The sequence below is a fragment of the Fukomys damarensis genome, unplaced genomic scaffold (assembly GCF_012274545.1).
Source record: "Fukomys damarensis isolate Sample0158 unplaced genomic scaffold, DMR_v1.0_HiC HiC_scaffold_25, whole genome shotgun sequence".
In the NCBI taxonomy this organism is placed as follows: domain Eukaryota; kingdom Metazoa; phylum Chordata; class Mammalia; order Rodentia; family Bathyergidae; genus Fukomys; species Fukomys damarensis.
In genome coordinates this window covers 5,871,338-5,893,473 of record NW_022900937.1, presented here as the reverse complement: position 1 = coordinate 5,893,473, position 22,136 = coordinate 5,871,338, and the positions used below count along the sequence as shown (strand labels likewise).

Sequence of the window (22,136 nt, the reverse complement as noted above, 5' to 3'; positions counted from 1 at the left end):
AGTTTCTCTTGGGCTACTAACTCCATTCACAACAGTCCTGTGTTGAAGTCGGAGAGCAATCCTTTGGGATGAAATAATCTACATTCAAAGCAACTTTTGTTTTATTGCTGGACATTTACCTCAGAAAAATAAAACTGTATGTTTATATTAATATTTATAGCAGCTTTGTGAGTGACAGGCAAAAACCGTAAACAATCAGATGTCCTCTAACAGGTCAAGAGTTAATACAGTACAGCACATCCACACCACAAGTTCCTACGCAATAGAAAGAACTACTGGTACACTTGGCAGTCTAGATGAATCTCCAGAAAATCATGTGGAGTGATAAAAACATTCCCAAAATGTTATAACTGTAGGCTTCCGTGTATATAAAATTCTTTTTTAACTCTGCAGTGTTACTCAGGCTGGCCTTGAAGTACCGGACTCGAGTAATCCTCCAGCCTCAGCCTCCCGAATTGCTGGGATTACAGGCACATACTTCCACACGTGGCTTCCGTGTATATAATACGCTATTCTTGAAATTATAAAATTATAGAAATGTAGGACAGAGGAGTGGCTTAGGGAGTGCAGGATGGAGGAAGCACAGAGGGGAAATGGGAGAGCATCTAAAAGGACACAAAACCAGAGGAACCCTTGGATCTTGACTCTGTTGGTGTCAGTGTTCCTGCTGTGACCTGTTACTAGTTTTGTAAGATACTACTACTTGCGAAAACGAGGTAAAGGGATCTCTAGATAACTCTGACACTCGCATAGGAATCTACAATTTTCCCCAAGTGAGAATTCCCTTCGTTGCCCAGCATCCAATACCTCGCTGCAGCGACGCCCTGCTCTTTCTAGGAACCACTTCCCCCTACTTCCAGCCCTCTTGGCTCAGAACGCCCGAGACTGTCATGGGCTTCTGGATGGACTGCAGTCTCGCTGACCCACAGCGCATGCCATCTCTTGGACCAGTGATTGGCTCAGAAAGACACGTGGTTTCGATGGGTGTGGCAAAACTCAACCTGAAGGTTGGCTGCACAACGGGGAGGGAGGCGGCGCTCCTTCCTGATGTTTCTAGCTTTTGTCAGTTGAAAAGTTCCAACTTATGGGACCTACCTACCGTGTCAAGTCTGTGGTCAGATGAGGAATCCAGGGCAGGGAAAGCAAAGCCAAAGGCCGCCATATTTGAGTCTTAAGGACAGCGTTCATGATCTTTGATGTAACCACGCTCAAGGTTGGTATCTCCCCATTAGACTTCTCACTTATGTGAACCAAAAGTATCCTGTTGGCCTAAGCCTGGGGGGAAAAACACTTTATAAAATCTTTAGTAAAGATTAGAATCACATTCAATGCACACTTAAGTGTTTCTATTAACAGTGTGGTAAAGCTTGAAATAATTTTCACCATTAGAAAAACATTTTATCCCACCAGTAAGAACTGTTTTGGACTTTTACATCGAAGTGTAACGTCAGCCCTCCTGTCTGGCCTTGGTGTCCCACCAATCTTGAAAACCCAGAGCTCCAGCTGGATGCTGTGTGTTTTTGTTCTTGCATATTTCTCTGTTGGGGAATACAATCAGATTGTAAGATTTTTTTGTATATTAGTCCTCTGTCTAGTTAATATATGAAAAGTAACTTTACCTTAACTGGGGATTTTGACTTTCAAATCTCAGATGAGATGTTTATTCTATTTAGAATCATTTAATTTTTTATAGTTATGCTAATCTTATTTTTTATTGTTTCAGTCTTTCCTGTCATGCTGAGGCTTTTCCTACTGTGACGTTACACTTAAAAGCTGCTCATATTTTCTTCCGTCATTTTTATAGTTTTTAATTTTTAATGAGTACAAATAAGATAAAAGAGCTACAGCAATGACATTTTCCCCAAGTGATTACATATTGTACAGACAGGTTTTTCCTACTGCACTGGGCCCCACTGAATTGAGAGGCCAACTTTCTCATGTACCAAATCCTTGAACACAGCTGAGTCTGAGCGTTGATATTTTGAATCAGAACCATATGGTTTAAATATCAACTCTGTGATACAGTTTTGCATCTGCTAAGACAATGCTCCTTTTTAATATTTTTGGTTTTTCAGAACTTTTCTAGTTTTTAGAATGTTTCATCAAATTCCTCATCACCTTTGCCTCAAGAAATAAGGATTTTGATGCATATTACTTTGCATTTAGAGTAAAATGACTTCTTTCAAACCATCAGGCTTACTTTGCCCAAGGTATGTTCCTCCATTTCTTCGAGTGCTTTGTCATGTCTTCAAATCCTTTCTTATGCTACCTTGTGGAATGATATACTTTTACTCATCCAGTTCCTGAATACTTCCTGTTAAGAATGTGTCTAGCTTGGTATTAGGTGTCATTACAGTGTATATGTAAAGCAAATATTTTCTCTTTATTTTTTCTGGATGAGAATATAGTGTGCTAGAAAGCTACCAATTTCATTTATTTTATAATCATTTACAATCTTTATAAACTACCTACCTTAACAAAAACTCCTTTTTGTCTGGTTTTTTTGAGACAGACTCTAGCTAGGTGGTTCAGGCCTTGAACTCACTGTGCAGCCCAAGCTGGGCTCAAAGTCGTGATGATCCCCCCAACGCCTCTACCTCCGAAATGCTAGAAGATGCTACCATGCCTGGCTAAAAAAATCTTTATTTTTTAAAAATATTCATGTCTATGTCAGTTTGTTCAGTGTTTTTAAAGACTGGTTTAAAATAAAATAAAACCTAACAATTGGGTCATTAGTATAATTTAAAAAGTGACTGATGGTTTACCATACATGTACATACACATAGCAACATAAATATGTGCACCAGAATCCTATGGACTGGGACATGTTTCCTTCAAAAATTTAAATATCAGCAAAAGCAAGGATTCAGCAGAGTTTTTCCTCAATGCTACTCTTTGTTTTCCCAGCAAGGAAAACAAGGAAGGAAAGCAAGGAAAACGCTCTTCCCTTAGCTGAGGGGCTCCACACAACCACTCTGCTTAGTCATTCTCAAAAATCAAATAAAAAATCAGAAAAGAAAAAGCATCTCATCTTGTGATTCAGCTGCATCTCCTCTCACCAGGCCTGCAGCATCTGATTAACAATGCACATAAACTTGGCTCTGTGATTTTGAGTTTAGATAAGGGTTAAAATCCATTAAACTATCCTTTTATGGTTGATGTTCTGTCAGCTGAAAAGTCCAGCAGATTCTTTTTATAGATTTACAGATTTGATCTGCAGTGTCCTGGAACACACTTTTCCAGCTTTTTGGCCTCAAGCGGATGCTAATTGGCAGGCATCATCTCACCCTCCTGTGGTGTGCAGAAACATTAAAATACCACCTTTCCCGGAAGTGTTCTGAAAGGATGAACCAAAGGAATCTCTACAACATTCCCTACAGGCACTATTCAAATGACAGGATCCTTTGTAACCCTTTGTTGTACTAAATTTTATTTTCCGTAGGTCTTATCAGTTTCACTTAGAAGTCCTTTGCAGAAAAGAGAGAACTAATGTTTTTGAGAGCTGACTACACATCAAGCTGATCTCATACTTTGAATACATTTTTACATGGCAAGTGTTAGTTCTTTTTGACAGTTGTTATCTCCTCAGGTATTTCAATGCCCAATAAATAAAGCTGCTTGTTCCTTACTTGGCTGATGGGTCAGTTTATTTTTCTTAATTTCTACCTAAGTGAAACAATGATTTCCTTATCCATCCCTGAAGCTGCCAATTTCACAATAAAAGCTTATTAATCTAGAAATGAAAGAAACTTGGTGTGTTGTTTGCTTTTTGTTCATTTGTTTATTTTGGAAAATGATGAAGTGACAAGGTTTTTATGCGTGTTATATTTGAACTACAGGGGAGCTCCGCTGAAAAGATGAGAGATTTGTTTGTCCTGTAGCAGACGTTCTTGACCATAGTAGGCAGATGATCTTAGCCACTCCTACCTTCTTCTCACTGCTCTGCTAATGAGACCTAGATTAGTTTGTACGTGAGTCCTAACAGTGTAGATCAAAGTCCTTCATAAAATGAAACTAGTAACAACACCTATTTATTGAGTGCTTACTACGTGTTGGGTCCTGAGCCAGGAGCCCTACTTGTACAATTTCACATAATTATTCTGAGTTTGAGACTATTATCATTCTCATTTCAATGAAAAGAAAACTAAGGCTTAGAGGATTAAAATCAGGACACAAAACTTGAACTCTTATAGGATGGCACATCCAGTGAGAGAAACTAAGAACAGTCTCTGCTCCTGCTGGGAGGAATGCTGAAGGACTTAGGGGGGTGTGGGGTGGCTATTACGATAATGCAAGTGAGACCTCACTCAGAATTCACTCAGAAACACAATCCTCCTGAACTCCACAGCCAGCCTGCCCAATCGCCTTTGCTCCCGTTTCACATGTGGGATCGGCTCAAAGTCCCATGGCTAGCAAGCAGTGGAGACGGATTCACACTCAGGGCTTGCAGATCCAGCATTGCCACTTAACGGCCCACAGACATGGGGACAGGGGTGTCACACTGGACCCTCAGAGTCACACCTACAGCTCCCTGAGGCTCAAACCCCCTCGGTGTATACAGTTTCCCTTCTCCAAAAGACTAAGCTCTATTTTCACGGAAAATAACACCTCTCTTGTTAGCATACATCCTTTCTCCTCCGGGGTGTCAACCAGGTACTAACCAAATCAGTTAAACTGTGGCAACATCTGGTGCTGCGCACACTTACCAACATAATTTACAAAATTCACCAGCTGCCTGAACACCATGTAGACCTATGGACTGTTTCGCCTTTGTTATTCTGTATGATCCCACGTACCGGTCACTGTGGGCTGTTTTTGGAAACTGCAGGGGCTTTCCAAACGCTCCTGCGTGCCTGTCAGGGCCCTCCTTGTTCTGGGCCCTGTCTACACGGCAGATGTGGCTGTTTTCCTCGAGGATTCCGTGTGTGCCCCTGCACTCCTCAGGCTCCCTGGAAGCCACCCTGGGGACGTTTATCTACACCAGCTGGGGCTCTTGCTCCCACCTGTGGCCACCATGCTGTGACCACACCACCTCGGATTGCATTCCTCCAGTTGTGCACTGTATTTTTAACCTCACTTCAGAGATGAGGCAACTGCAGGCACTGCAGGGAGTCTCAGCAGTGTGCCTGAGATAACATAATGAGGCAGATCCTTCTCCAGACAACCAGCCCCAGGCAGCAGCACAAGCAGGACTCTGTCCCCTCCCTGCCCAGCGCCTGCCCTCTGTGCACCTGGAGTAGCACAGGTTTTATGGTTTTTCTTGCATTTAATTGATATGACACAAGGCCACTTGTGTATTTTCCCAGTATTCTCAAAAAACAATAGTCACAGATTTTGTACTTGTTGAACGTCCTGACTGCCTTACTATGGGAAATCCCCACCTTCATTTTAAATGTTACCCAGGCTTCTCTCCCTTAGATGTCTAGATACCTTTCTAGTGCCCTGGCTTCCGGTTTTCTGCCCACACACACCTCTCAGTGTTCCTGCCGGTCTCTGACACAACCGCAGTCTCACAGTTCCTAAGGTGTTTGGGAGAAAGCAGAGAGGGTCATGGAGGGGTCTGCGAGGCACATTCATTCACAAAGACAGGTAAGGGGCATCAGAGAGGTTGAGAGCTGGTCTTCTCCATTACATTCGCCTCTACTACAAAACATCAGTATTTCCACCACTGCCCAAAGCTCCTGGGATTTCTGCTATGACCAAGTAGGCTGACCTAGCAAGATCAGACATACACCCAGATGGTGTAATCCCAATCTCTGGTGAAGAAGCAACAGGCATAGGTGACTGACAGCATATTAGGTTAATTCTCCCAGAAAAACAGATCTCAGCATGGTATTAAGGCCACCAAGCAAACCCTGGCCTCCATGAATAGACCTCCTTTTAACTCTTTCTTCCAAGAGTCCCTCAAAGAAAACCAGAAGACGTCCGTGGAATTCTGGAATAAGAATGAGGACATTTTCTTTAGATTGAGATCAAGCTTGGAGAACAAAGATTTCGGACTAATGTACAATGTTTACAGACATTAGTTTTGCCTTGTGTGTATTCAGCATTAGTTTAGTAAGAAAATTGTACTTCTCATAACTATTTGCCACCACAAGTAGATAAGAAACTCGGTTAGGGCCAGGTACGGTGGTGCATGCCTGTAATCAGGCAAGAAGATTGCTGCAAGTTCAAGGCCAGCCTGGGCTACACAGTGAGACCCTATCTCCAAAAGCCAAACAAAGTCAGTTAGGGAAACACTAGCAACATCCTGGCCTCATGTCTCAGAGGAAGAGCTTCTAGAATAACACTTTCTCTCGATTCCTCAGGATCTTCTGTGTTTCCAAAGCACGAGAGGCAGGTAATTGGGCAGATTAAAGCAAGTGGCTGGGCCAGCGATGTGCACCCTTCCTACTCCAGCTTTCAGATCTGCAGAGAAGAAAGTGCGCTTACTAGAGCCACAGAGAACAAGCACTCCAGGCTGGCGAAAACCATGCCAGTGTCTCCCAAGGGCGCTGACAGAACTCTCAAGGAGCACCGTGTTCAGACCACAGCCCTTCCATGCCTCTCCATCCAGAGCAGCTGTGTGCTGCCCGCCACCTTCTCACACCACCCCTGCCTTCTCCTCTAGACCCTCAGCACCACAGGGTAAACACATAGGAGTCCCGGCCCCAACGCCCTCTTGGTGCGCCTCTCCCTCTCCCTCAGCCTCCCTCTCCCTCAGCCGGGGTTTGCCGCAGGTGAGGCCGTCATTCTGAGCACTGCTTCTTTACATTAATTTCGTTAGATCACACCAAAGCATACGCTTAGGGGAAAACAAAGTTTCCACAAAACGAAAGAAACATCTACACTGCATGGTCAAACCTGGCCTTAACAGCTGACCATTTCACCCCATTCACCCGACTGGCTGATCTTTGGACTCGTTCCAACTGATGATTCCTGCAGTGAGAGTAATGATCTTCTGCCGCTTCAGGCTTCAACAAAGTACTCTCCAAGGTGACGCAAAATGCCATAAAATACTCCTTTGAGCACCTACCCTGTACTGCTAAAAAACTCACCAAACTCAAATTTTCTTACTTCCTGTTAATATCGGGTCAAGTGCTATATACACCTTTGTTCCTTCTGCATCTTACTTGACTGTGGAGCCCACAGCATCTCGGAACCGAGGATAACTTCATGGACTGGTGACTAAGCACCTTGCCCTAAGTGACAAAGCTCCCTGTTACAGAGGAAAACCGAGCCAGAGACTTCCCATTCGCGGCCGGGTGCCCTTCCCATTAAGGTAACTTCCTCCCCCCACCTCCTGGTGAGCTGATTCTATACGCGCCTTCATTCCTTGTTTTAGGTCTAAAAGAGATGCTGGGTGCTAACCACAAAACACCAGAGCTGGAAGAACATTAAAGAACACAAATACCAGCTCTCCTCTGTCTCCTGATGACGACTCCCAGTTTGCACAGCGCAGCTCCGCGAGACCACACAGCTCTTGGATCTCGGTTCTTCGCTCTTCCCTGCTAACAAATGCCAGCTCTAACCCTCGCCATCTAGAGCTGACGTGTCATTTCTTTCTGAATGACCAACAGCAGAGAAAATAAAGGGTATCTAACTTGCTGAGTAGAGGAATAAAGAGTACATTACTATAATTGTCACAATTCTCTGCAGAGACTATTTTACTGGTTAATTTAAATAAATTTCTCCCTAAAATATACCATCTACCTTCTTGGTAATAAGATTTCCCAAGCTAGCACTGAAAATAGACTACCAACCCCGTTTCTTAGGAAGAAAACGATTTGGTGATGGATGCTGATGAAAACCGTTAGTCAAAAACCATATTAAGTTGTTTCCATAAGAAGACAGGGACTGTTTAACCAACCATGGCTCAACAATAATTAAAATTAATAAAGAGAAATTTACTGCATCTGTGCACACTGGACATTTATCACACATCCTGGAACACTGGGAATTAAAATCAGAAATATTTGTTACTGTAGACGTAAAAAGGAAGGAAATAATTAAAAAGAAGCCAAACAGCATTTTGGTCATACTTTAAAAACAAAACAAAACAAAACGATCTAGCTGCAAATACAAATAAGCGAACCGGGTGAGCGCCACAAGTGCCTGCGTCCCGCGCTGGCTCTGCTGACCGCACCGCCTCGGGAGGGTTCACTCCGAAGACCGCTTTACAGTGTCCCTCCATGGACGATGCCCGGGTGAACCAAGCGCTGACCGACTAGGAACTGCCACGGGGTGGACTTCCAAGGATGCGGATATAATCAGGGGCTTCTGTCCCCGGAAGTCCACGTCCCAGAACCCTGAGGCACGGGGTGCTGGTATCAGGAGACGTCTGTGACGGGTGACTTGGTCCTGACGGCCAGTCAGATGCGGATGGAATGAGCACCCTCACGGAAGGCCTGGAGGACGGAGCCCCAGTGGAGTGGGGCCCAGCACCTGTGAGGCCCTGGCTTTGAGCCCCAGCAATACAAAAATCAAATCGGAGGGAGATCCGAGAGTTCGTGTGCGCCTTCAGCTGTGAGGACCCTGAGAAGAGGCCATCGGACCTGGAAATGGCCTGCACCCCACAGAGAACGCACCAGCGCTTCGGACAGGTCCTTTCCATTCTCCAGGGCAAGAAACAAACTTCTACACACAGTTTATAGCACTGCTACCGCAACCCCAACGGACTAAGGCTCCACCTTTAGAATGAAGACTAAACGAATTCATACTCTGCAGTGAGACAACCATAGCGGGATACAGGCCAAAGCCCAAAGGGGGAACCCCAGAGGGACCATCAGCAATGCTCCTCCCTCTCCTGTGAGGTGCGTCACCACCTAGACCCGGAGCGCGGACCCCTCCCAGCTCTCCCTCTCCCCTCCCGCTACACCCTCCACTGGTCTCATTGTTTTCTGAGAAGGCCCCTCTGACTCTCAGCTTGGCTACCTCTTCTACCTTCTAACTTTGCCAAGTTTGTTCCCAAAACGAACTCTGAAAGGAGAGGAACCACGCTCATTTGCCCGTGGTGTTACTCACAGAGCCTGATATTTAGAAAGTTCTCAACTACGTGCTGAATAAACTGCTTACTGAACTTGTTCTCTTAACCAAGGAAGCAGAAGGCAATAAGGCTCTGGGACAGGAGTTAATTCCATCCCAGCTCTCTCGCATTAGGCAGATCTGGTCATGCATCTTGGCCCTACCACTAAGAAACATGATGACCCTGACTCCACAGCTTAACTTTGCTGGAGCAAGGTTGTAGGGTGCAGATTTAGCTAAGCTGGAAATACATTTCTAAGGATTCTTCTCCTTGGGTGACCAGATAGGGGCTGGTCAAAGAGAACTAAGCAAGTCTGGGGGAGAGCTGCAGCCCCAGGGACCAGGACACATGCCAGGCAGATCCTGCATGCTGTCCCTGACCTGTGGGCCCAGGAAGTCACTCAACACCTAGACTGTGAGCCTGGTGTGTGCACCTCGGCACCTGCTCCTCCCCAAGGCTGGGCTAGACAGGTACAGATTCTCTTCTGGCCCCGTGGCCTCCAACATGTCCCCAGTGGGCCGAGCTTGTCCCTGCTCATGCCTATTTATGTCCACCCTTCCCACCCAGTGGCCTCCGCCGCTCACAGACTCGGTAGCCAGAGCAAACCATTTAACCGGCTCTTTGACCAAGTCTAGCCCTAGAAGGAGTCGTGGATGCTGCAACTCAGCGGACGGGGTTCTTTCTCAGATTTCACCAGTGATCCCCTTTCAAAACGCTGGTTTTATCATAAGGAAGGAGTATCGCTGGTTTCTCAAAGTTTGGGTAGTTAAATGCATTAATTCCTGTTCACCATATGTTGGGTGCCTGGAGCACAGTTTTTCAACAGATAATAATTTATATTAAAATATCCTTCAATAAAGAAAATAACTCCCCTGAGATCAATCAATTCTGCTGATATCCGTGCACATATTAGGAGCCATTCATATATTTACCTGTGTTTACTAGTTCGCATCACCATTAATAGTCTGTCATCCAATATGCCTAAGGGGAAGGAAAAAAAAAGTTGGATTTAGCTTTTTTATGTATGTTGGTATTTGCACAGTCTTTAAGGAATTTGCATTGCTTTTAATGTGTATTTTGGTAGGGTTTTTTTTTTTTTGAGGAGTAAATAAATGAAAGTCAACAATATCCGAAGAACTATACACTCAGATGAAGGTGAACATGAAAAATGCCATATCAAAATTTCTAAGAGGGCCGAGGATTTAGCTCAATGGCTCTGCCGCCTGCCTCACAAGTGTAAGGACCTGAGTTCAATCCCCATCACACACACGCACAGACAAAAAAAGTCCAAGATCTCTATCCTGCAAGGGTCATATGTAGGATATTTTCTGCTATGTGCAGCACTACAACTTGGTAGCTATCAATCTAAATGTTCCAGAAGAACACTCTAAGAACAGCAACAGCAATAAGGATTATTGATCTCATGCTCCCCAGAATAGGAAAAATCCCATGCATAAGTGAGGAATGCACTTTCTTAGAAAAACACGATACACAGGACCTTAAATAATGACAGCACATTCTAGTCTGGCAGTACCTTTGGGGGATACAAATGGAGCCCAGGAACAGATGATGGATACCATCTGTGGGCTGTCATAAATACCAAAGACCTCGAGTCTCCGGAGACCACCATTCTGTCTCCCCCTGTCCTTCGCTACAAGATGGCAGACACAATATGAATTCGCATAATGTTGATAAAAATCCTGCGGGTGAACACGAATAACCACATGTAAGATTTACAGAGATGCCTAAATGTTTTTTTTATTATAATGCTGGGAAATAGTTGGCATAATATTTAGTATGGCTCTGTAAGACTGAGTTTTTAAGGTTGCTAGTCAACTTTCTATTTCTACCTGAGACTTAGTTTGCAAAAAAGATCATCTTCAAAATTAAAGATTGTAGTGTTGCACACAAATATATTACCCCCTTAGTGTAATGAAAACTTTAAGTACTTTTCTAACATTAAAAAAAACTGTTTTCACCTTGTGGCAAAAGTCAAATATGAAAATAAAGCAGATGAGCATTTTATTCTTCTCTTCTTAAGAATACTACAAATTTACACTTAGTGCCTACATTTATAAAAACTGTTTTATACATTTGAATGTAACAGTTCAAAATAAAATCCCACTGAAGCCTTTGATTTTAGTGGTTAAAAAACTATATATGGACACTAAGAAATTGTGGTGCAAACCCAGATACCACCTTCTCTTAGAGTACCCGTTCTCTTTAAAGTGCAGCTACCTGGCTTGTTGTATGTTGCATTTTTGGCCCAGATTACTAGGTGCTGACCCTACCGAGTACATGCCCATGTGTCCTATGCCTGCACCCACCCGTCGGTTACCACAACCAGATGTCTTCAAGCACTCCGAACCACTTCACTGCTTAGCAACCCACCAGAAAGCACAGATGCAGAGAGGGACAGCCGCAGACTGTGTTACTGTCGCATTCCTGGATATCACCTGCCCACCTCCAGGTCTCCTCAGAGAGCAGACCGGAGCTGTGACTCACAATGGACAAGCAGAGGCCCCTGCTGCCGATGGTTTCTGCCTTCTTTCCTTCTCCGTCTAGCAGCCCCCTGAGCATCCAGTCCTGCAGCACAGGTACAGGTCAGTTTAAACCTTGTGTTCCCATTTGAAGCCAAATTTGGTCACTTAATTCCTTCAAGTGCACTCAAGGTAGCTTCTGACTATCCTGAGAAATGCTTTTCTTATACACAATTTCTTCCAAATCCCATCAGAAATTGAACATATAAAAATTGAACTAAGTAACTGCTTTAGAGTAAGAAATGTCTGGCTAACACGCCTAAAGGTAACAAAAGTGACACAGCTGGGATGGTCACTTTCTCCAGAGACCTTTGCTCTCTGCCGGGCAGGTGTGTGACTGCTCCATCAGAGCTCCTGAGCATCTCTGCTACCAGCCCTGTTCTTTACTCACTTTCAGTAAGACCTGCTGCCACCCTAAAGGAAGCAAGGGAAAAAAGCCCAGTAGGTTTAGAGAAAGGATCTAAAGAGCCTGTGTTTGCACTTCATCACTGGCCCTTGTCTGGTTTTAAGAAGAGATCACAAAAAAAAAAAAGTTTATTCTCACAAAGTGCCTTGGGATGTAAAAAACAAATTGAAATTACTCCAAATCTCATATTATGTTATAATAAATATGCACTAAAAGCCCATAACAGAGTGAAATGAGGCTTATACTGTTTCCAACTTCTTATCCAAAGTATAGTCTATGTAAACATAGTTTCCTGCATACTCTATACTTGGAGCTCTTTATACTGAATGCTCAGGGAGTTTAGGAATCAGGGGAAAGGGAACAAGAAAAAGGCTTTTTTTGGCTGACCGCACACCACCGTCTTTATGGGGTTTCTCCCCCATAAAGGTCCGCTGGTCACTTCCTCCAGAGAGCTGTGGTCCCTGGGCTTCAGAGACTAGACATAGCTGGGGGAAAGTTTCAAAACGTCGTTTTGAAACTAACAGCAGAGCAGGATTGGTGGAGCACAGATCCACCAAGCATTTTTCCTTGACTATCACTCTTTTAAAACACAACCTACACCTCACTTTCATAGAATTGAAGGCTTACTGATTCAAACCTCTAATTTTAATCTTTCGGTCACTCTATTGACATTGGGCCCCATGTCTCCTTGAAGATCTCAGGAGTGAAGTGTGTGAGAGGGTCCCACCCACCTCAGGGCAATCCTGACTGGTGAATCTCTCTTCAGAAGTCTCACGGGTGAGACTCTATGGGGAGTCTGAAATTCTGCTACCTGCTGGATACTTTCTCCACATTACTGTATCTGAGTGAAGACGTGCCTCACCTCTTCCTCCCTTTGCAACAACTATAAGAAGCATTCAAGCCCCAGGATTTGGTTAGCCGAAGAGAGGATGCTCTGGGCTCCACAAGGCTCACAATGAATGTGACCATCCTCACCACCCTCCCTTTAACTTCTTCTCAGCCACTTTTCCTGCTGCAACAACAAACTTGAGACCGAGGAGCCTATGAATAACAGACATTTATTTCTTGCAGCTTTAGGGGCCGGGAAGTCCACGATGAAGGTGCTGCCATTTGGTGTCTGGTGAGGGCCCCTTTGCTGTGTCTTGATGGCAGAGGGCAGCGGGGGAGCAAAGCAACTCCCTGCACCTTGTCCGCGGGGCACATCCCCCACCCAGGAGAGCTCTGCAGGGAAACTCAGCCTCAATAGGAATTAGGGGGACACATTCAGCCCATGGCAGCTTCCTCTTCCTCTGCCTGCTTCAGTAATGTGTACCCCCACCTGGTCAGACCAGCAAGGTTCTGCGCTAGCGACACAGGCAGCTTTCTTACCACCTCCATCACTGTTCTTCTCACTTACAAAATGGAGACAAAGCCACTTAACTCAGCCTTGAGGATTAAGACCCACTGACCAGTACCAAAAATCTTAAAAGCAGTAGCTATTACACAAGTTCAGTGCATAACATAAGCAAGCAAAGTGTTTCAAATTCAAGCATTATTTTTAAAATGACTTGCAAAGGGCCAAGGATTTAGCTCAGTGGTTCCACCACCTGCCTCGCAAGTGCAAGGTCCCGAGTTCAATCCCTGGTACCAAAAAACAAAACAAAACAAACAAAGCAGTGACTTGCATGGACAAGCTACCAGCTATTAAACACAGAAGGAAGGACTAGAAATTGAGGAAGGTGATTTAGTACTAATACATCTCAAAGAGTGAATCTCTGTGAGCACTAATATTTCTAAATAAAAAATTGGGAAAAGGTCCTACCTATGCGTAAACCCTGTAAGGAGAGGACTCTTAGACAATTGTGTGGGTATTTTCCACACCACCAACCAACTTTCCAACTCCCCAAAACCAACTGCAAGGCCAATGAGACAATTCAAGGCTGGCACTAACTCCCAGAGCTCCCAGGGCTGGCCTCAGACACCCCACCCTGTTGAGGACTCCCCCCAGGCAGCCCCAGCTTCAGCAGACAATCCTAGGCCTTCTGTGCCTCTGACCAGCCAGCTACAAAGCAGGGTTCCCTGGCACCTTCTTTGCCCTTGATCCTTTGTTACAGGGCTCACAGAGCTCAGGGAGAGGGTTCCCTTATCACGCCCAATTTGTTTCACTGGGGCTCAGCCACAGATCCCAGTCATGGGATCCCTGTGCAATTATGTGATTTTTCTCCATCTGAGTCTTATGAACACATTTTCTGAGCCTTATCTGATTACACACTTTCTTTAACACATTCGCACCTCACAGACAAGGAAAAAAGTAGAAAAAGAAATCCAGATCTTATCTATACATACAGGTCTCAAGATTAAAATGTATGGTACCTTTCCAAACTAGAAGGAAAAAATACGGCTTCCTTTTTTTTTTTCCACTCATCAAAGCCTCAGGACGCATTTTTTTTTTTTACATTTTTTTGTTGCTGCTGTTGTTTTTGCTTTGTTTTATTTTGTTTTTGGTACTAAGGATCGAACTCAGGACCTTGCACTTGCAAGGCAGGTGGCAGAACCACTGAGCTAAATCTCCAGCCTAGGACATATTTTTAAAGAGCACAAAGAAACACATTTGAGGAGACCTAAAACAAAACACTTTCTATGTGTTTCACCTACAATGGCATTAACAAGTATATCAAAAGTTAAATTCTGAATCCTTAAATCTAAAGCAACATTCTTCTTTCCCAAAGATTTACTTTGTAACTGTGCATCACACAGAGATCTACTGTTAAAGCTGCAAGTTGCTGCAGTGGATAAGGAACATTCCTGTCTCTCAAAATTGTGTGTGCGTGTGTGTGTGGTAGCAGTAAGGAGGAGGGGTCATGTGCACAAAGCCACCTCAGCGAAGTGTTTGATATTAAAGATTCATACAAGAACAAATCAAAACTCAATTCTATTGTCAAATCTACAGGAACCGTACTAACGAAAACTGAGCAAAAAGAGAGTCCACCACAAATATTAGAAATATCTACCACTCCCATCTCACCTACATTTTAGGTAGAAAGTCTCTATTGCTCCTATGAGTGAAATAAATGGAAGGACAGAAATGAAAAATAAGAACAAGATTTCTTAAGAGAAATGAGATATTTAAAGACCCAAGCCGCATGTCAACTGCAAAGTTGTGAAGTGCTATTATTCATCATTCCAGCTGTTCAAAAGTGGCACATCCTGCTTGGAGAATCCTGTGTGATCCTCACGAGATGGGTGTGGTGGTCAGGGTGGGGTGTCAACTTGATTGGCCACGGGATCCAGTCCGAGGGCGGTAGGACACACTCCCGGGTGTGTCCTGATGGGTCGTGGAGGCGGGGCCTCAGGCAGCCCTGTACATCTGGGTCCCTTCCTCCCTTTCACTGGTCCTCTGCTCTGCTCTGCTACTGGGCTACCATGAACACAGCAGCTTTACTCTGCCACACCCCCTGCCACAGTGGATCTGTCTGACCGAAACCAGAAGCCAGTCATGGCTTGTTCTCATTCTGTCATTAACGAGAATTTGAAAGCAGGATTTCTTTGCCTCTTTAAACAGTTGTGAAATCATTCATAAGTGGAAAGACGTTAGAGAACTTTTACTTATTTCCATGCAGTGTAAGAAAATGTGCATAAGCTTTGTCCAAAGTGAGGCCAGTACTTACTTCATAAATGACCTCAGGTAGGATGTTAATCTCTAGGAGTCTGTTTCTTCACGGGATGCACTGCTGGGAGAAATGCATTAGTTGGCACACCGAGATCCTAGTTCCAGGGGCTGCCCAATATGTATTATTTACTGTCATTGTTGCTGTTCTTATAAAGCGAGAATAAAATATAATTCCTTGTATTTACTATTTTTATAATGAAGAAGCACTGAACATATTGAAAAGAGAGGAATTATAATCCTGGGCCGGTGACAAGATCCTTTCCTAAAGTTTTTTTTGAATTGACAAATTATTGGACATATCTATCATGTACAGCATGTTTTGAAATATGTATACAGGGTGAAATGGCCAAATTAAGTCAACCAACATATGTATTACTTCGTACACTTATAATATTTTGGGTATGGCCCCAAGCATTCATGGAGAGAACACTTAAAATACACTCTTAGCAATATGCAGGAATAAAATTCATTGTTACTGACTAGAATCACTGTGATGTGCAATAGATCTAAACTTACTCCTCCTCGTAACTGAAATTATGTATCATTTAACCAATATATTCCCATCATCCCCCACATCTCACTCAAGCCTGATAACTACTGTTCACTCTCTTACTGAGTTCAACCTTTTTAGATTCCACATATAAAGGATATCATTCCATATGTCTTTCCATAGCATGTATTTCAGTTAACATGATGTCCTGCGGGTTAATCTATGTTTTAAAACTGGCAGGATTTTCTCCATAAAGCTGAACAGTATTCTATTATGTGTGCCACATTTTCTTTATCCATTCATCTACTGAAGAAGAACTACGTTGATTCCGTATCTTGGTTATTGTGACTAGTACTACAGTAAACAGGGGACTCTGGATAGCTCTCTGATGTACTGATTTATTTCATTTGGATGTAAGCCTTGTAGTGGGGCTGCTGGGTTGTATGGTATCTTCCATTTTTAAATTTTGGAAAAACTTTCTGCTGTTTTTTAATAACTATGCTAATTTACATTACCACACCGGAGGGGATGAAGGCAGGGCAGGGACAAGGGGAAAAAATGAGAACCAAGACCTGTCATGTAAAGGTACAAGATCCCAATAATGAATGTAACTGTACTGTATCCCTAAAATGTACCAATAAACTCAATGAGGAAAAAAAATTAAACAAAAATACATCACCACACCATTGTTCAAACACTCCCTTTCCTCCACGTCCTAATCAATACTTGCTATGCTTAACCTTTACTGATAGCAGCCACTCTGCAGGTGTGACGTGATTTCACTGTAGTTTAAATTTGCATCTCTCCAATAATTAGCGATGTGAACCTTTTGTTGACTGTCTGCATGTCCTCAGAAATATCTATGCAGACCCTTTTCCCATTTTAAAAATCTTTTATACTATTGATTTCCTTGTATATTTTGGATATTAATCCTTTATCAGATGTGTGGTTTACACATATTTTTTCCCCTTCTGAAATATGTCTCTGTTGACTATTTCCACTGTGGTACAGAAGATCTTTAGTTTGATATATTCCCATCTGTCTATTTTGGCTTTCTTGCATATTTGGGGTCATATCCTAAAAAAAACCATTGCCCATAAAATTATCATGGAGCTTTCCTCCTGTTTTCTTCTAACCATTTTATAGTTTGTGGTCTTATGTTCAAGTCTTTCACCTATTTTGAGTATGTTTTTTATAGTAAAAGAAAACAGCTAAATTTCATTACTCCTCAAGGGCTATCCAGTTTTCTCCAAATCATGCACTGAAGAGATTGTCCTTTCCCACCGCATGTTCTTGACATTTTTGTCAAAAATTGATTTCCTGGAACCAAGATCTGTCATGTAAAGGTACAAGATCCCAGTAATGAATGTAACTGTAGTGTATACCTAGAATGTACCAATGAGCTCAATAAAAAGAAAAAAACTTGACTGCCTGCAACCAAACAAATTTGTTGGCTGTTTCTCTTGTACCATTGGTCTATGTATTTTTATGTCAATGCCTTGCTGTTTTGATAATTGTAGCTTTGTAGCATGTTTTGAAATGAGGTAGTACCATGCCTCTAGCTTTGTTATTTTTTTTTTCATTGAGTTTATTGGTACATTTTAGGTATACAGTACAGTTACATTCATCATTGTGATCTTGTATCTTTACATGACAGGTCTTGGTTCTCATTTTTATCCCTTGTTCCTGCCCTCCCTTCACCCACTTCTCCCTTTCCCATTTACAAACATTTTATTTCCATTTTTTCATTTTCTCATATTTTTTCTTTTCCCTTATTACCTTTCCCCTACCCTTTCCATTTTCCCTACACCTTTAACCCTTTTCTTCCTATTTCACATTGTCAATTATATAGGATCTTACGTACCATTATAGTTTTTCACACCAGAGAAAGTATTCAGTATTTTACACATGTGTGACTTATTTATTTCACTTAGGAGTATATCCTCAATATGTATGCATTTTCCTAGGAATGAATCTAATTTCTCATTCTTTATGGCTGAGTAGTATTCCATTTTATAGAAAAACCACATCTTCTTTATCCAGTCTCCAACTGATGGGCAAATGAGCTGTTTCCAAGAGCCTTGTTCTTTTTGTTTTTAAGTGTTTTTCCTTAAAATTCCTTAGAAAAGGGCAGGGGATTTACTCAGTGGTTCCACCACCTGCCTCACAATCACAAGACCCAAGTTTGAACCCCAGTACCAAAAAAGAAAAAAAAAAAACTTAGAAAAACTGAGGACATAGTAAGAAAAAGGAAAACACTTCTTTTAAGCCAGACTGTCAGAGAGTTGCTTATTCTCCAAATGAACCCTTTTGAGTGATGTTCCTTGGAAAATGACATGTGGTGTGACAGTTACACAGAAATAGCCTTGTGGTAAAGAGGTCTGCTACCAGTGGTCATTTTTAGAGCTCTTATCACTTCCACATCCAAAAACAAACAAGACACACGTAGATGTAAAAGGCAAGAAATGATTGTGACATAATACAATCTCACAGCACGCCTAACACACTGAGTATTCCTTAGGTACGTGCTAAGCTTCCTACGTGGAGGAGAATATAAAGTCGTAATGGTTTCCCACCAACCACATGTGTATGAACACAGTGTGTAACCAGAGTGCTCCTTCATGCCCTGGAAAGCACCATACACTTGTAAAGCATACAAAATGGAACGGCAGGACCTGTGTTGTGAGCTGTCTCACACCAGCAATGTTCAACAGAAGGTGGAGTTTCAAATGCTGAAATATAAACCTAAAATCTTCCTGTGGCACAAGAACTAACTGCCAAATTTCTTCAGATCTCAGCTTGAAGTACCCAATGCGTTTTGTTTAGATATTCTCAAAGTCCAAGCATGGATGACGCCTATTCAGCAACTAACGCTTGAGGGCCCTGTTGTGTAAACAAGCCGCTCAGTGAGTTCATTCATTACTTCATTCTCCTCTCCACTCCCCAAACAAGGACCCATTCTTACTCAAACCAGGAACTAATAAAACTGGTTCCTTTCTGCCTTTCAGCACTCAGAATGCCATAAGCAGTTGGGTTAAACCTAATCATTTCTCTTCAGGGAAACTTGTGAATCAGTTGGAGCACTTGCTACCAGTCCATCAGCTGAGGCATGGCAGGAGGCTAAAGGGAAAACTGGGAGATGCTGTAACAAAGCATCACAGGCAGCGTCCTGCACTTCACTGGGCTGGGAGAAACTGCATGCATCCTAGGCCTCCTGTTCCTGAAGCAATCATTGTGCTTGCCACACCCACCAAACTTCTGGGTACAACTGAACTTTGATTTCACTCATGTGAATAAAGACACCGGTGGCCTTCTTTTACAAAAATATCGTTGTCAAAGCTGGTTTCACAATTGATCGCTTTAATCCAGGGGAGAAGGAAAGGAGCCTTACAGGTACCGTGATTCCTGGACTATAACACAACCCCCCTCTCCCCACACACACACACTGGGAAGATCTCCAAGGAGAAAGGACAGGGAGAGGGTAAACAAATGTCCCAGCTTAGTCGGGAGAAGCCTGTGTTTCCAGAGCAGGAGGAGGATGACTAACACTAATTGCTGCTCTGGGCTCCTTCCTTGAAGGCACTCCAGAGCTAGTTAACCCTGGCGGAAAGCAAGAGCACAACCTGCAGTGCCACAGCCTGCGGTCTGCTCCCCCATCACTGGCTGTGCCTCACACCTTGCTCACAGCAGCCTGGCTCCTGGTCCCTCCTCCACACAGAGTAGGGGTGATGCAGGAGACTGGAGAGGACCAAGCGGGGGTAGGATGGAGCACAGCAACACTGCAACCCTGGTGATTCTCATCACGCTGTGATTGCTTTCTCCTTTCAGCTGTCCAATTAGGAGAGAGCAGCCAGTTGCCCCAAACCTGGCAGTAGCTCTAAGAGCTCTCCTACACACCCCTTAAAGACTGACTGTGGCTTTGGTTTTCCTTTTTACCCTGGAAAGCAGCAGCCCACACACCTGAACTGCACCCTCAGCCCCCTAGACTCACCATCAACAGGACCCAAGTACACACATCACCAATACTGGACTTCTCATTCGTCACGATGCTAAATTTTCCCAGCACATTTGGCCCTTTATGCAGAATCTTGGATTTCAATTAGTCCTAAACAGAAGGATAAACTTTTCCCCTGCATATTCCAGGAAGTGAAAATAACAAAGCTCACTCTCTTAATGGGTGTCAGCTATTCCTGTGACATCTCCATAGTTTTACCATATTGTCTAAAATTTTATGTAAAATCATTATGTAAAAACTTTAATATTTACTTTAACCTTAATCTAAGCAATACAAGACTGTCCAATTACGTACTTTATGAGAGTATTTTTTCCACTTCACTTTAAATTTAAATATATACTGCTACACATTTTTGAAGCTCACTCAAGTACTACTGAAAGAACCGCATCTCAACTGTCATCAATAGGAAGTATTAACTTTGGGGAAATTGGAATTAATCAAATCAAAACATGCTACAGAGCACACATGACAGACAAGGGGGAGGAGCAAAGTGGTATTAAATACTGCTGAGTGGAAAGGCTTGGACTAAGGCACAGAGAACATTGATGCGGCAAAGAAACAGGAAGCAATACAAATTTTGGAAATTGAAGCCCAGGAGAATTGGCCTGCCAGGCATAAACAAGATGCACTAGGTATTAAAGGACCTAGATTTGGGACCGGAGAGCTGCACACGTAATAGCCACCCTGGATAGTGAGGGCTTGGCTGTGCTGATGAATTCAAAGCAGGGAGCAAGCACCATGACAAGAACCACAGCGGGAAAGTAGCTGAAGTAGACAGTATTGGCTGATAACATGGAGATTTTAAGACAAATTTAAACAAAAGTGTCCAGTGAGCATTTAATGATATCATCCCACAGCCTTTACAGAAGGACAGGACTGTCTGCATTGATCTGGCCATCATCAGTAGAGATCAGCCAGATAAACTCATAGAAGGATGCACGTTCCAAAATGACAAGTGAGGAAAGGTCACTCACTCATCATCACTGTGAAAAGTCAACTCCCGAGCAGATGTTCAACCTCAGCAGCACATTAGAAAGACTGATGCCTCTGTTACCTTCTCACTGCTGGGACAAAATATCCGACAACCACAACTTAAAGGGGAGAGGTTTATTTTAGTTCATGGTCTGTAGAGGTGTCAGTCCATAGCTGACTGGCTCTGATGTGGAGCAAAACAGAGGGGCAGCACAGAGGAGAAACAGTCCCTGGCAGAGCAGGCAGGAAGCAGCAGCTTTTCTTTGCCTTTCCCTTTTATTCATCCAGGCTATAACCTTATTGGTTGGTGCCACCCATACCAGGATGGGTCTTCCCTCTTCAGTAAATCTATCACCCATGCTTAGAACTGTGCTGAACTCATCAGCGGGCTAATCCACAAACCAATGATCCAGTCACTCCCCAAATCCTCACCTATAAGTGTATGAGGCCTTGGGGCAGAGCATCTAGATTTCAGCCATCACAACTGGGCAGTCTGAAAAATTACAGGATTTGGACCCCATCCCAGAACAATTAAATACAGATCACTGGGAACATAGCATTATTTCTTTTTTTACCAGATTAGGATTCTGAGAAGTCTAAAAATTCTAAACATATAACAAATTTTAAGCCGAACATCTTAATCCCACACAAACATTGCGGGGATGGAAAAGATAAAGAATAGCAACTCAATCTTCTAGAGCATTTTCCACAAGGAAATGAAAAAAAATGTGAGGAAACATATGAACATATTACTAGTTATTTTATATGAGTAGGAGTTCTAATGTTTTAAATTTTTACAAATTGCTATTTTTAGATTTTTTCCCCATTTTATTACAAAATTTTAGCTCTTCAATTAAAGGGTCATTTGGCATCTAGTCTTAATGATCAATTTTAATATGATAAAAATGATATTTATCTATGTGTGTACTGTCAATTTTTCTTTCTCAAATGTCAATATAGTGTTTGTCCTGCATGGTATATATGATTATGTAGGAAATCTTCAAAATAATTTTTTCACTGTCACAAAAGATTTCTAAGGCCATTGTAGGGCACCCTTGCA

General features: G+C 42.9%; 1 long non-coding RNA gene across 2 annotated transcripts in view; it reads right to left on the bottom strand.

Annotated features, from left to right (window-relative positions):
- Window positions 1-22,136, bottom strand: part of LOC104874516 — a 77,619-nt gene that overhangs the window by 27,124 nt on the left and 28,359 nt on the right. Inside the window, exons 2-4 of one of the 2 annotated variants that reach the window (XR_783757.2) lie at window positions 15,598-15,657; window positions 11,510-11,590; window positions 9,937-9,985 (exon numbers count right to left, since the gene is read on the bottom strand). This is a non-coding gene — a long non-coding RNA (uncharacterized LOC104874516). The remainder of the gene's footprint in view (window positions 1-9,936; window positions 9,986-11,509; window positions 11,591-15,597; window positions 15,658-22,136) is intronic. The other variant, XR_002025959.2, reaches the window with a different exon arrangement.